The following is a 13651-nucleotide window of genomic DNA, read 5'->3' as shown; positions in this document are numbered from 1 at the left end:
TACCACGTCCTGTGCCCCAGAAGCAGTGGGAAGGGGAAGGGAGGTGATGGTTATGGATTTACGCTGTTCTGACTGCTGAGGAACAGGAAGGAAGGTTCTCTTGGCACCGGCTGCTACGATGGGAGCTGGTGGGCAGCCTGCCAGGGTGGGTCACACTGCTGGCCTGCATTCCTCCAGCACTGCCAGTTGTCAAGGCGATGCACCAACTGGCTGATGGGAACTGTGCTGTCAGGGGTCACGGAGCTGACCTCGCTGCCTTGGAACGGTACCAGAGGCAGCGTGGCCCCTGTTTGGAATCATACTGAGGGACAAGTTGTAGGTTTGTTAATTGATTTTCCACTGACCTGTGCTCAAACAGCAAACCGCTGCCTGCCCCCTCCCCTGTGGCTGGTGCGATCAGTGGCTCAGTTTGAAATTGGGTTAAGAGTTTTTGGTTGTAATTGCGATGTGACTCTTTTTGGTAGCATGTTGGCCCAGTGCAAAACGAAACTGAGGTGTAGCTAAGCAGGCAGTCTCAGCCTACAGAGTAGATGGGAGCTCAAAGTCAGGAGTGGACCCTTGAGTGTATACTGCCATTCTGTTTGATCATGCCTGATCAATATTTTAACTCCATCGCCCTGCCTTTTGTTCTGGAACCTACAATAGCTTTAGTCCAATCCACTACGGTGGTTTCTTCACTCTGGTCTGCTAGCTGCAAGATTGTTATCTTTCACCATAGGGCTTCCTGCAACAACAGAGCACTGAGCAACATTGGCCTGTATTATAGACACTACATCCCTGAAGAAGGGCTCATGCCCGAAACGTCGATTCTCCTGCTCCTTGGATGCTGCCTGACCTGCTGTGCTTTTCCAGCAATACCTTTTCAGCTCTGATCTCCAGCATCTGCAGTCCTCACTTTCTCCTGTATTACAGACAGCAGAGAAAGCTTTAGCAAAGAAAAACAAATCTGACCTGCTGCAAATGATAGTTTGAATACATCTGCAAACTTTGACCTAAATTGATCAAAACTCCCGTATACAAATGGGTGAGTCAGAATGCCAAGCATAACTGTTATTAATAGTCCCTGAAGTGGGGAATGGTCCAGATAAGTTAACAGTTCCTGATACTGGGGAAGAGATTAAATTTGCCAATGATCCTTGATGTCTGGGGATGCTCCGTGGAGTTGAAGAAACCCATTATAAAGTCAATGCGCCCCTTCAAATTTCACTAACTTTGGACATACATATAGAATCCCTACAGTGTGGAAACAGCAAGCCCACATCAACCCTCTGAAGAGTAACCCACTCAAATCCAACTGGTTAATTAATGTCCTTTAAGGAAGGAAATCTGCCATCCTTGCCTACATTTAACTCCAGACCCACAGCAATGTGGTCAACTCTTAACTGCCCTCTGAGGCCACTATGGATGGGCAATAAATGCTGCCTAGTCACTGCTTGCATTCCATGAATGAACAAAAAAAATTAGTTGGGAATAAGTCAGGTGAGGATAGCCTTTGTATTGGGGAAGATCCAAAATGGCTGACATTGCAATCGGGGTAAAAACAGACTTGAAAGGTTGATATTGGGGAAAATACACAGAGTGCAATCTACCAGTTTCCACGGTGTGCTTTGTGAGTCTATTAATATCTTCTTTTGGCATTGTGATTCCTGCATAGTTTCTGTCAGAATCCTCCCTGCAAACAGTCCCTGACAGCAATACTTCCTCAGTTTATACTAATGTCTTCTCCAACTAAGGTGTAAAGAATGTTTGAGCAAACTAACCCTAATTCTTCAATCTAGGAGGGAAGTGTCTAGGAGGGAAAGTACAATGGATCATAACGTGGAATGTGGGAGTTGAAATCAGATTGGAGTTGTGCAGTTTGGATGGTGGATAGAGTGAGCTAGACAAGGTGATAGTGTGATGAGTTTACATCTCAACATCATGAGGTTGTGGAGAAGAGCTTGTGTTTGTAAATTTGCTATATAGGAGGAACCAGGAATTTGTTGAAAGTCGTGTTGAAAATAGATTTGAGAAATCACCTTAAGAGTTGCAGTATTTCAAGTACAAGCCCCTACCCATGGGATCCAGGGCAATAAGAAAAATTGGCAGGAGGCAGAGGCTGTTTTTGTGATTGGTGTACTGCAGGGTTCGGTACTAGGTCCTTGCTATTTATTGTGTACATTAATGATATAGACATGAATGTAGAAGGTTTGATCAGGAAGTTTGCAAATGAATGATATGAGCCTAGAAAGTGTAGAGGATCAGAAGGACCTTGGTTTGCATGTCTATATACCCTTGAAGGCGGCAGGACAGGTAGATAAGGTAGATAAAACAAATGGGATACTTACCTTTGTTAGTCAAGGTTTTGAACAACAGCAGGGAAGTTATGTTGGAGCTGTATGTAATGTTAGCTAGATCACAGCTGAGGTACTGTGTGTGCAGTGCTGGTCACCACATTGTAGGAAGGATGGGATTGCACTGGAGAGGGTGTAAAGGAGATTCTAGGAGAAAGTGAGGTCTGCAGATGCTGGAGATCAGAGCTGAAAATGTGTTGTTGGAAAAGCGCAGCAGGTCAGGCAGCATCCAAGGAACAGGAGAATCGACATTTCGGGCATAGCCCTTCTTCAGGAGATTCACGAGGATATTGCCTGGGATGGAGCTATTGATCAATGAAAAGAGACTGATACGCTGGGTTTGTTTTCCTGAGAAAACTAAAGTGGAGGGGGGGGGTAGAAATCTGGTTGAGGTAGTCAAAGTTCTGAGGGGCATAGGCAGGATAGATAGGGAGAAACCTTTTCCCCCTTTGTAGCGAGGTCAGTAACCAGGGGGCACAGTTTAAAGGTAAGAAGCAGAAGGATTGGAGGGGCTTTGAAGAAAAATGTCTTCACCCAAAGGGTGGTGTGTATCTGGAACTCACTGCCTCACGCAGGAATCCCCACAATATGGAAGAAGCATCAAGATGAGCATTTCTAACACCAAAGCATACGAGGCTGTTGGCCAGGTGCTGGGAAATGGAATTAGAATTTGTGGGCGGCACAGTGGCCCAGTGGTTAGCACTGCTGCCTCACAGCGCCAGAGACCCGGGTTCAATTCCCGCCTCAGGCGACTGACTGTGTGGAGTTTGCACGTTCTCCCCGTGTCTGCGTGGGTTTCCTCCGGGTGCTCCGGTTTCCTCCCACAGTCCAAAGATGTGCAGGTCAGGTGAATTGGCCATGCTAAATTGCCCGTAGTGTTAGGTAAAGGGGTAAATGTAGGGGTATGGGTGGGTTGAACTTCGGCGGGTCGGTGTGGACTTGTTGGGCTGAAGGGCCTGTTTCCACACTGTAATGTAATCTGTAATCTGAATCGATAGATGCTTGATGACCAGCACAGACACAATGGGCAAAGGAAAGATCAGTGTCTCTAATGACATTCAGTACCTGCACGTTTTGGAAGAACAATCAAAGTAATCCTCTGTAATTACCTTCTGTGTGTTCCTTCCCTCACTGGCTGTGTGGGAGGTATGGTGCTCAGATGAAGAGCTGTTTGGGATGAGACCTGCTGAAGGCTAACAATACCTCCTAAACTGTTTCTGGGCTGACTGTATGTTTAATCAGTTTGTTCTGATTATGTGTCCCCAGGGGATGAAAGATTGCCCAGTGGAATTATTAATGTAGCTACATCACTTGAAAGGTTTTAAAGCCTTCATCTTCCTTTGTCCTTTCTCTCTGTACAGCTTCTCTCTGTAAAGCAATGTGGGCATCGGTTTTCTCTGCAAAATACTCCTGCAAGGCCCAAGCCTAAGGGCTGGAGCTCATAAATCTGTCAGTATCAATGGGTGGCTGTTGGCGTCAAATCAATCATACACGTTTACTGTCGGTTGCGGTTGCTCAGTGGCTAACTCTCCATTCTCGGTATGTGGTTCTCTGTTTGATTCCCAATCCAGTGACTAGACCCAGAATCTGCAGTGACACTGGGAGAGTGCTGCATTGTCCAAGGCACTTTCGGATCAGACGTTAAGCCAAGACCCTGTCTTTTCTCTCCGATAGACGCATAAGGTCTGTACAGTTTGGAAAAAGAAATCAAGAATTTGTCCTTCTTCCGGTTCAATGTCAATCCCTTGGTGAACTTGGCTAAAACAGGCTGCTTTGAGCGACCACAGTACAAATACTGCTTAGCCAATTTTACTTTACAACAGTGATTATATTTAAAAGAAAATGCATACTTGGCTGGAAATGCCACGGGCATCATGAGTTTGTGAAAGGAGCTGTATACTGTGGAAGCAGGGTACACCATCTAGAAGATGCATTGAAGTATTTGCCTCAGGCTTGTTGGAAGCACTTTTTCAACTCATTACCTCGACCACATAGCAGGAGCAGCAGATGCATGGGAACACCCCTCCAAATCCCCCTCCAAGCCTCTCACCATCTTGAATTAGAAATATATTGCTGTTCCTTCACTGTCACTGGGTCAAAATTCTGGAATTCCCTCCCTAACAGCATTATGGGTGTCCCTATGCCCAATTGACTGCAGCAGTTCACCAACACCTTCTCAAGGGCAATTAAGGATAAACCCCCAGTGCTGCACATTGCCATATGGAGGGGGTGATGTCAGGATCACAGTTTATAATGTATTATTAATTGGAAACTTGAGTTCTAATGCAGAGATCCATGGGATTTTTTGTTCTTTGGTTTTGTGGAGAGTAATTTACTTCTTTTAAAAAGATCACAAGCTCTTTTAGCAAAGCAGCATTTTAAATTGAGATTTACATGTCCGGTTGAGCCTCCTATTGAAATAATCGTTAACAGTTTTTAACTAAGCTGAGGTTTTACTGCTCAGAGAGAGACCGCTGAAGAACAGCCACAAGCATGAAGCATAAAAGGAACAACTTACTCATAATCATTGCATTTCATAGAGTTCCTACAGCGTGGGAGCAGGCCATTCAGCCTATAGAGTCCACACTGACCCTCCCAAAAAGAAACTTCCCACCCCGACCCAAAAAAAGGGAAAACTAATTCATTTATAAAGTTCAGAGAGCAAAGATGTCTATCAGCAGAAGGGAGTTTAGTTTTTGGCAGTTACCAAGACATCAGAGCTGGAAAAAGACATGAAGCTGTTTGAACAGTTTCTGTTGAGGGGGCCTGAGCCTTTCCTTTAGAATTCAGTGAGTTAGCTTGTGCTGGTGTGTCTGATGGAGGGACTGTAATGGAGAATATGCAGGCAATTACCAAAACAAAATTCTTCTGACCTTGCCAGTTGAGTAAGAAATTAAAGTGTAAAAAATCGGTGGGATGCCTTGTGTGTAAACTGGGTTTTCTCTTTGCTGTTTATAATAAGATCTTTTCCAATTGTCATTTATATATAAATGTACTTCCTTTTTTTGTGCAATAAACCTATGTTCTTTCACTCGAAGTACATTAGCAGCCTCTTGTGAATATATTCAATGACTATCAAAATGTCCAAATGCTGTTACTAAATTTATGCTGTGTCGAGCTAGGTGTCACTTTGGGATCTGACTTGTCAAGTATTACCAACAGTTGGCATTATAACAGAAATGCGTAATGAGCCTTTTGGTTTTTTTTAATCCATTCTCACGGTGTGAGGGCTTTGCCCTGATCTTCATTTGGACAGGAATGTTGGTGCTGAGACTGGCATGCCCAGGTAGGAGTGCTACATCAGGGATCCAAGACCACAGCCAGATCAGCCGTGACTTTAGAATCATAGTCACACAGCAAGGAAACTGGTCCTTCGGTGCAACCAGTCCATGCTGAACATAATCCCAAACTAAACTAGTCCCACCTGCCTGTGCTTGGCCCATATCCCTCTGAACATTTTTTATTTATGAACTTATTCAAATGTCTTTTATAAACGTTGTAACTGTACATTTGCTACTTCCTCTGAAAGTTCATTCCACACAGGAACCACTCTATAGGAAAACAAAATTGCCCCTCATGTTTTGTTTAAAATCTTTCTCCTCTAACCTTAACTGCACCCCCCCCCTCCCACATTTGGGAAAATGACACCTGCCATTCATCTTAACTATACCCCTCCATGAGTTTATAAACCTCTAACAAAAAAAAACACCATTTCGACTGGGACAACACATCCATCCTGGGACAGGCTAAGCAAAGATATGCCAGAGAATTCCAGAGGCCTGGCACTCCAACCACAACGCCATAAACAAACACATAGACCTAGATACCATCTATCAACCTCTCAGAAAACGAACAGGAAATGACATCACCACAAACCCCAGGAACCCCATCCAGGACAAACCTATAAATAGAGGGCATGAGACAACAGCTTCACTTCACTTGGAGGTCACCACCGATGATGTTACCTAGCCAGGTAATGAAACCTACAGCTCAGTGAGTAAACCTACACCCTAAACCTCTAAGGTCACCTCCCTACCTCCTGAACTCTATTGAAAAATGTCCCAGCCTATCCACCTTCTCCTTATAACTTAAACCCTCTGTTCCTGGAACCATCCTGGTAAATCTCTTCTGAACCCATCTAGCTTAATAATACCCTTCCTGTAACAGGGTGACCAGAACTGGACACAACTCCACAATAAAGTTAAAATTCAGCAACACCAGGTTATAGTCCAACAGGCTTATTTGGATGTACTAGTTTTTGGAGCACTGCTCCTTCATCAAGGAGCTGTAGAGCAGGATCATAAGACGTACAATAGGCCTTACTCTGATCTCCAGCATTTGCAATCCCCACTTTCTCCTCCTCAGCAATGTCCTGTACAACCTCAACATAATCCCATCCTCTTGAATGGTGAGGCAGGCTCAAATGGCCAATTGGCCTACAACTGTATTTAGGAGAGAGGAGGATGACAGATGCTGGAGAGTCAGAGTTGAAAAGGGTGGCGCTGGCAAAGTGCAGCAGGTCAGGGAGCAGGAGAATCGACATTTCAGGCAGAAGCCCTTCATCAGAAATGTGGAGGTGGAAGGGAGCTGAGAGATAAATAGAGGGGTCGGGATGGGTCTGGGGGGAGTGTAGCTGGGAAGATGATAGGTGGATGCAGGTGTGGGTAATAGTGATAAGTTGGTAGGGACGGTGGGGCAGTTCGGTGGGTGGGGAGGTTGGACAGGTAGGACAGTTCAAGAGGGTGATGCTGAGTTAGAGGGTTGGATCTGGGATGAGGTGGGTGGAGGGAAGATTTGGAAGCTAGGTGAAGTCAATGTTGATGCCGTGTGCTTGATGGGTCCTAAGGTGGAATCTTGGTAAGGGTCACTCTCCCAAGGACATGCAAGACCTGGGCCACCTCCACCACCAATTCAAGGCCACCTGACAACTGGAGGAAGAACACCTCATCTTCTGCCACCCTTCAACCATGCAGCATCAGCATGGACTTGACTAGTTTCTAAATCTCCCCTCCCTCACCTCTTCCCAGATCCAACCCTCCAACTCGCACCGCCCTCTTGTACTGTCCCACCTGTCCATTTTCCTTCCCACCTATCCACCCTCCCCACTGACTTATCACTATTAACCACCACCTGCATCCACCTATTTCCTTACCCCAGCCCCATCTTCACCCTCCTATTTATCTGTCCTTACCCCAACCCCACCATTCCTGATGAAGAGGTTATGCCCGAAACGTCGACTCTTCTGCTCCTCAGATGCTGCCTGCCTGACCAGCTTGCTTTTCCAGCACCACACGTTTTGATTTTGACTACAACTGTATTTCCCAGGCTGGCGAATACAGTCCCAGAATAAAACTCATCCCCTCAGGTCTGAGTTGAGAAATTTCTTCTGTCAGTGTGTTGTACATCTTTGCTGTCTGGGAGAGAGACTTTCAGAGGACAGTTGTTGAGTATATTCAAGGCACACCAGCTTCCGAAAGAAGTGAAGTGACATGGGGATAGTGTAACTGAGGTGGAAGATCAGCTGTGATCGTAATGAAAAACAGAACATGCTTAAAAGACCTGTACCTTGTGTTTGTTTCTTCTGTTCTTACGAAGCAATGTTTGATCATTTCAAACTATGGTGCAAACCCCACAAATCTCTTGTGGTGGGTGTGTGTGTGTGTGGGGGGGCGGGCTGCATGTTGGCATCCTGGTAATGTTTGTGGCCTTTATAAGTGAGAGAGCCAGGGTAACTCTGTGGGAACATAAGTTCGTTCACATGTTTGCTGAAGGAATTCAAAATCAGATCATTAGTAAATCTGGAATTAGAAATTAATCTCATTAATCGTGATCATGAGACTGCCAGACTGTTATTTAGGAATGGATCTGCTTCACTGATGTTCTCTAGGGAGGGAAATCTGCTGTCCTTACATGGGCCAGTCTACATGTGACTCCAGACCCACAGCACTGTGGTTGACCCTTAACTGCCCTCTGAAACAGCCTAGCAAGCTACTCAGTTACAACCAGTTCATCACGCGCTGCTCAAAGATAATTAAGGATGGTTAATAAATACTGGCCTTGCCAACATTGCTCTTATTCCATGAAGAGATTTTTAAAAAAATTTCCATCCCATCCCTGTCCTTCATGAATAGTTTAGATTAGATTCTCCACAGTGTGGAAACAGGCCACTTGGCCGAACAAGTCCACACTGAACCATTTGCCCTGCCCTATATTTACCCCTGACTAATGCAGCTAACACTATGGGCAATTTAGCATAGCCAATTCACCTAACCTACACAGTTTTGGACTGTGGGAGGAAACCCATGCAGCACGGGGAGAATGTGCAAACTTCACACAGACAGTCATCTGAGGTGAGATTCGAACCTGGGTCGCTAGCGCTGTGAGGGGTAGCAGTGCTAACCACTGAGCCACTGTGCCGCCCTACACCCTTAGACACTGCCAGAAAGCAATCTTGTAGGAAAGCTATGATTGATGTTACTTTCTCCTCCTTAACCTCAGAACAATTAAGCTTTTACGTAATTTGTTCATGAGACTGGGCATTACTGGTTAGGTCGTCATTTGTTGCCTATCCTTAATCACCTTGGTGAAGGTGGTATTGAACTGCCTTCTTGAACTGCCTCAGTCCTTGAGGTGTAGGGAAAGAGGCAGGGGAGTCCAAAACTGTAGGGTATAGGTTTAAGGTGAGAGGGAAAGGATATAAAAATGATCTGAGGGGCAACGTTTTCACGTAGAGGGTGGTGCATATACGGAATGAGCTGCCAGAGGAAGTGGTGGAGGCTGGTACAATTACAACATTTAAAAGGCACCTGGATGGATATATGAATAGGAAGGGTTTAGAGGGATATGGGCCAAGTTCTGGCAAATGGGACTAACTCAGTTTAGGATATCTGATCGGCATGGACAGGTTGGACTGAAGGATCTGTTTCATTGCTGCATATCTCTATGACTCAATAACAGTGCTGTTAGGGAGGGAATTCCAGGATTTTAACCCAGTGACAGTGAGGGAACAGTGATTTATTTCCAAGTCAGGATGTTGAGTGGCTTGGAGGGGAACTTGCAGATGGGGGTGGTGTTCCTGTATTCATGCTTCCCTTGTCCATCGAGATGGAAGTGGCCGTAGGTTTTGAAGGTGCTGCCTAAGAATCTTTGGCAAATTTCTGCAGTGCATCTTGTGGTTAGTACACACTGCTGCTAGTGAGCGTCAGTGGTAGATGAGGTGTTAGTCCAATGGACAATTTGAATGTTTAGACTTGTTCGGTCAATCCCATGAGGAAAAAAAGCTAACTCAATGGAGAATTTGGGCAAAATTAGGGAATGCCCCTGGCAGGCTTGCAAATCCTGAAGGATTAGATTAGATTAGATTACTTACAGTGTGGAAACAGGCTCTTCGGCCCAACAAGTCCACACCGAAGCGCAACCCACCCAGACCCATTCCCCTACATTTACCCCTTCACCTAACACTATGGGCAATTTAGCATGGCCAATTCACCTAATCTGTACATTTTTGGACTGTGGGAGGAAACCGGAGCACCCGGAGGAAACCCACGCAGACGGGGAGAATGTGCAAACTCCACACACACAGTCGCCTGAGGCGGGAATTGAACCTGGGTCTCCGGCGCTGTGAGGCGGCAGTGCTAACCACTGTGCCGCCCGTTGCTTTGGAATCTCCGGGAATTGAAGTTTAATTTCCTGAATACAGCTGGGAGAATAAAGATCACAGGCTTTAAAAGATTTTTCTTCCACCATTGACTATAAACGCTTCTATATTAGTTGTTATGAAAACATTAGAGATTCCGTACGGGCCGGGTGCCTGCAGGTCATGTGATGAAACCTTTCAGTATGTTCCTGACAAAGTTGGCAACCTGACCACCCATCCTGTGAGGCTCAGTCACGGAGTATAGAGAGGGAGGCGAGCAGAGTGAATTGTCCAAATCATACACCAGAAGAGCCCTGGTGATGATTCGTGTGCCTACCTGGGAGCCTCACAGGGTTGGCTGCTCCCATGCCTTTCAGTTCTCCCGGTGCCAGGCGGTTAGAGTTCTCAAACTGTGAAACGGAATGCCCGTGTAGCGCAGGGAGCAGAAAACTCTGTTTGATCTGCTTGTCAGCAGTTGTTTTAGTGCTGAAACAAGGTGATTTCTCAGCCACATGCCACTCTTTAGGAGGTTAACGGTAAGATTCTTTCGATGCACAGTCTGTGATGTTGATGAGACTGTGATGGATACATTATCGTTCAGTTAAGGGATTAAAGATTATGGAACCAAGGTCAGTTAAAATCCAATTACATATCAGAAACTGCTTTATAGAATCCTTACGGTGAGTTGAGTTGAGTCCACACCAACCCTCTGAAAAGCATCCCACCCAGACCACATGCACACACCCCCCCCCCCCACCACCAACCTTTCCATGCAACCCTACACTTCCCATGGCCAATCCACTTAACCTGCACACCTTTGGATTGTGGGGAGGAAAACTGAAGCACCCAGGTGAAAGGCACACAGACCTGAGGAGAATGCACAAACATACAGTCGCCTGAGGTTGGAATCGAACCTGGGTCCCTGGCGCTGTGAGGCAGCAGTGCTACCTGTCTACATCTTCATCATCAATCAGAAATACTGACCTGATCTATCTTAGCCTCCTCGACCTCGCAGTATCACAGAGACCAAGCTGCAGCCAATTTGACGAGTTCTGCAAATTATTGAGAAATGACGGAATATCCCGGCTGCAGTAAAGGCAATGGGCTCTGACTGCATCCCAGCACCAAGCAGATCAAACAGAGCTTTCTGCTCCCTGCGCTACACGGGCATTCCCATTCACAGTTTGAGAACTCTAACCGCCTGGCACCGGGAGAACTGAAAGGCATGGGAGCAGCCAACCCTGTGAGGCTCCCAGGTAGGCACACGAATCATCACCAGGGGTCTTCTGGTGTCTGATCTGGACAATTCACTCTGCTGAAGGTGACTGCTTCTGAACAAGCCTGACTCTGAGCCATGCTGCTACAACTCTGACATCTACCCCCAAAGTTTGGAAAATTTCCCTAGCCACGAAAGGCAGGCTTGCCGCGTCAGTCTACTCTTGATCATCAGTCACGTAATTAAAGATGTTCTTCCCAGTGCCAATCAGCAGCACTTACTGACAAACAGCAGAATCGGTGTTACTCAACTTGAGTTCCATCAGGACAACTCAGTACAGCTTTGCTCAAACATGGACAAAACCGACCAAATTCACCACCTAAGTGGAGGAACATCAAGACCACATTTGACCCAGTGTGGCATCAAGGAGCCCCAGCCTAACTGGAGTCAATAGGAATGAGGGGGAAACTCTCCACTGGATGAAGACAAACCTGGCACATTTGGAAGGTATTTGTGGTTGTAGGCGAGTCATTTCAACGTCAGGACAATGCTGCAGGAGTTCCTTGTGGTAAGTATTTTCTGAGCCAACCTGTTCAGAGATATTAATACACACCCCTGGAGTAGGTGGGGTTTGAACCTCTGCCACCTGGCTTATAAGTAGAGGAATTACCACTGCACTACAAGGGCCATCAGTTCCTCAGGATACTGACCTCGGCCCAGCCATCTTCACCTGCTTCATCAATAAGGTCAGAAATGGGGATGTTTGCTGATTGCACTGTGTTCAGCACCATCCGTGACTCCTCAGATACCGAAGCAGTCCATGTTTGTATAAAGTAAGACCTGGACAACATCCAGGCTTGGGCTGACATATGACAAGTAACATTTACGCTGCACAAATGCTAGGCAACAATAGCCTCCAATGAAAGAGAGCCTGGTCACCTCCTCTTAACATTCAACAATATTACCATTGTTGAAAACCGAACCATCAACATCCTGGAGATCACCCATTGACCAGAAACTGAACCGGACCAACTGTTATAAACACTGACAATGAGCGCGTCCGAAGCTCCATTTTGTGGCAAGTATCTCACCTCACTGACAAGGTCAGCATTTAGTGTTTATCTCATGTAGAAGTGGGAATGTGATAGTGTATGTCTCATCCCTTAACCTCCTCATAATCTCTCCAGCAGTATGGCCCTGCTCCACACCTCTGTGTAACTTCCTACCCACTGCTGTCGGAAACATGACAGCCCGGCTTTGCACAGCAAACTCCCATAAGCAACGATGTGAGAAGGAGCTGTAACACAGTGCCATGATAGTATAAATCTTTCATTTCGAAAGACTGAAAATTCAAATGGCTTTGCAGGGTCAACCGTATGTCACTTTGTGGCTTAAGAAACCTTATTATCTCTGAGCTGGTTGATTTAAGAAAAAGAAAATCAGACCTAGAGAGCTTTGTGGTACAATGGTAATGCCCTTACCTCTGAGACAGGAGGCCCAGGTTCAACTCTCAATAGAAAGACAATCTTATTACCCCATCAACCTTTGCTGTAAAATATTGGCTTACCTTTCAAGTACAAAGGCCTTTGGTTGGCTGAAGCCACAGGGATGAGAAATCACAACTCAAGTGACTGATTGGATCGCCAATGATAATGTCTCCACAGTTCATAAGAGGTTGTATAATAAAGTGGTCATCTAAAAGGTAATAGTGGAATTAAAACTGGCATTCAACAGCTTTCAATTGGGGAATAAAGCCCTCAGATATCTGCAGTCCCCACTGAACCTCCTGAAGAACATCCACTAGACCCAGTTCCCTACCCTATCCCTGGAACTCTGCATTTGTTATGGCCAGTCCACTTAACCTGCACGTCCTTGGACTGAGAGAGGAAACCAGAGCACCCAAGGGTGGAATTGAACCCAGGTCCCTGGCACTGTGTGTCTGTAGTGCTAATCAGCTTTTAAATCTACTGAACCTGGTATTCCCAGCTCCTCTCCCAAAAGAAAGAATTACATTCTGTTCTCTCCTGAACCACCTCCAAATTCACCCAAGAAAACCCCCTCCTAGCCATTCAACTACAAGAGCCTTCGCAGCTGCTTGGAAATCTCTGCATTTTGAAGACTGTCCCTCCATCAACACGATTGCGAAACCGCAAGCATGCACCAAAATACAGATTGTTCAATTCTGTTTTTTATCATTACTGCTTTATCTTCATCTGAACCTAATTTTGTGTGTGTGGTAGAGTGGGTGTCAAAATTGACTCAGTCACCCCGAGGGTAAGGAAATATATTCACATAAAATTATGACGATAATGTAAAATTTAGCTGTGATGGTGGATAACCTGTTCCTTGCTGATGTTGGTTAAAGGATAATTCTTCGCTAGATCTTCAGGAGGAATATCCCTGCCTGCTGATATAGTACTGTGGGATTTTCACACCCATCTGGTTCTGATTTTCAATATCACATTG

The 13651-nt window shown here is 45.7% G+C and overlaps 1 protein-coding gene across 1 annotated transcript in view; it reads left to right on the top strand.

Moving 5' to 3' along the window:
- LOC122562005 (caskin-2-like) overlaps window positions 1–13651 on the top strand; it is a 278200-nt gene that overhangs the window by 40600 nt on the left and 223949 nt on the right. The window lies entirely within an intron of this gene.

The sequence above is a fragment of the Chiloscyllium plagiosum genome, chromosome 24 (genome assembly GCF_004010195.1).
Source record: "Chiloscyllium plagiosum isolate BGI_BamShark_2017 chromosome 24, ASM401019v2, whole genome shotgun sequence".
NCBI classification, from domain to species: Eukaryota; Metazoa; Chordata; class Chondrichthyes; order Orectolobiformes; family Hemiscylliidae; genus Chiloscyllium; species Chiloscyllium plagiosum.
Note: the sequence above shows the minus strand (reverse complement) of the source record. Positions and strands in the feature narration are given on the sequence as shown.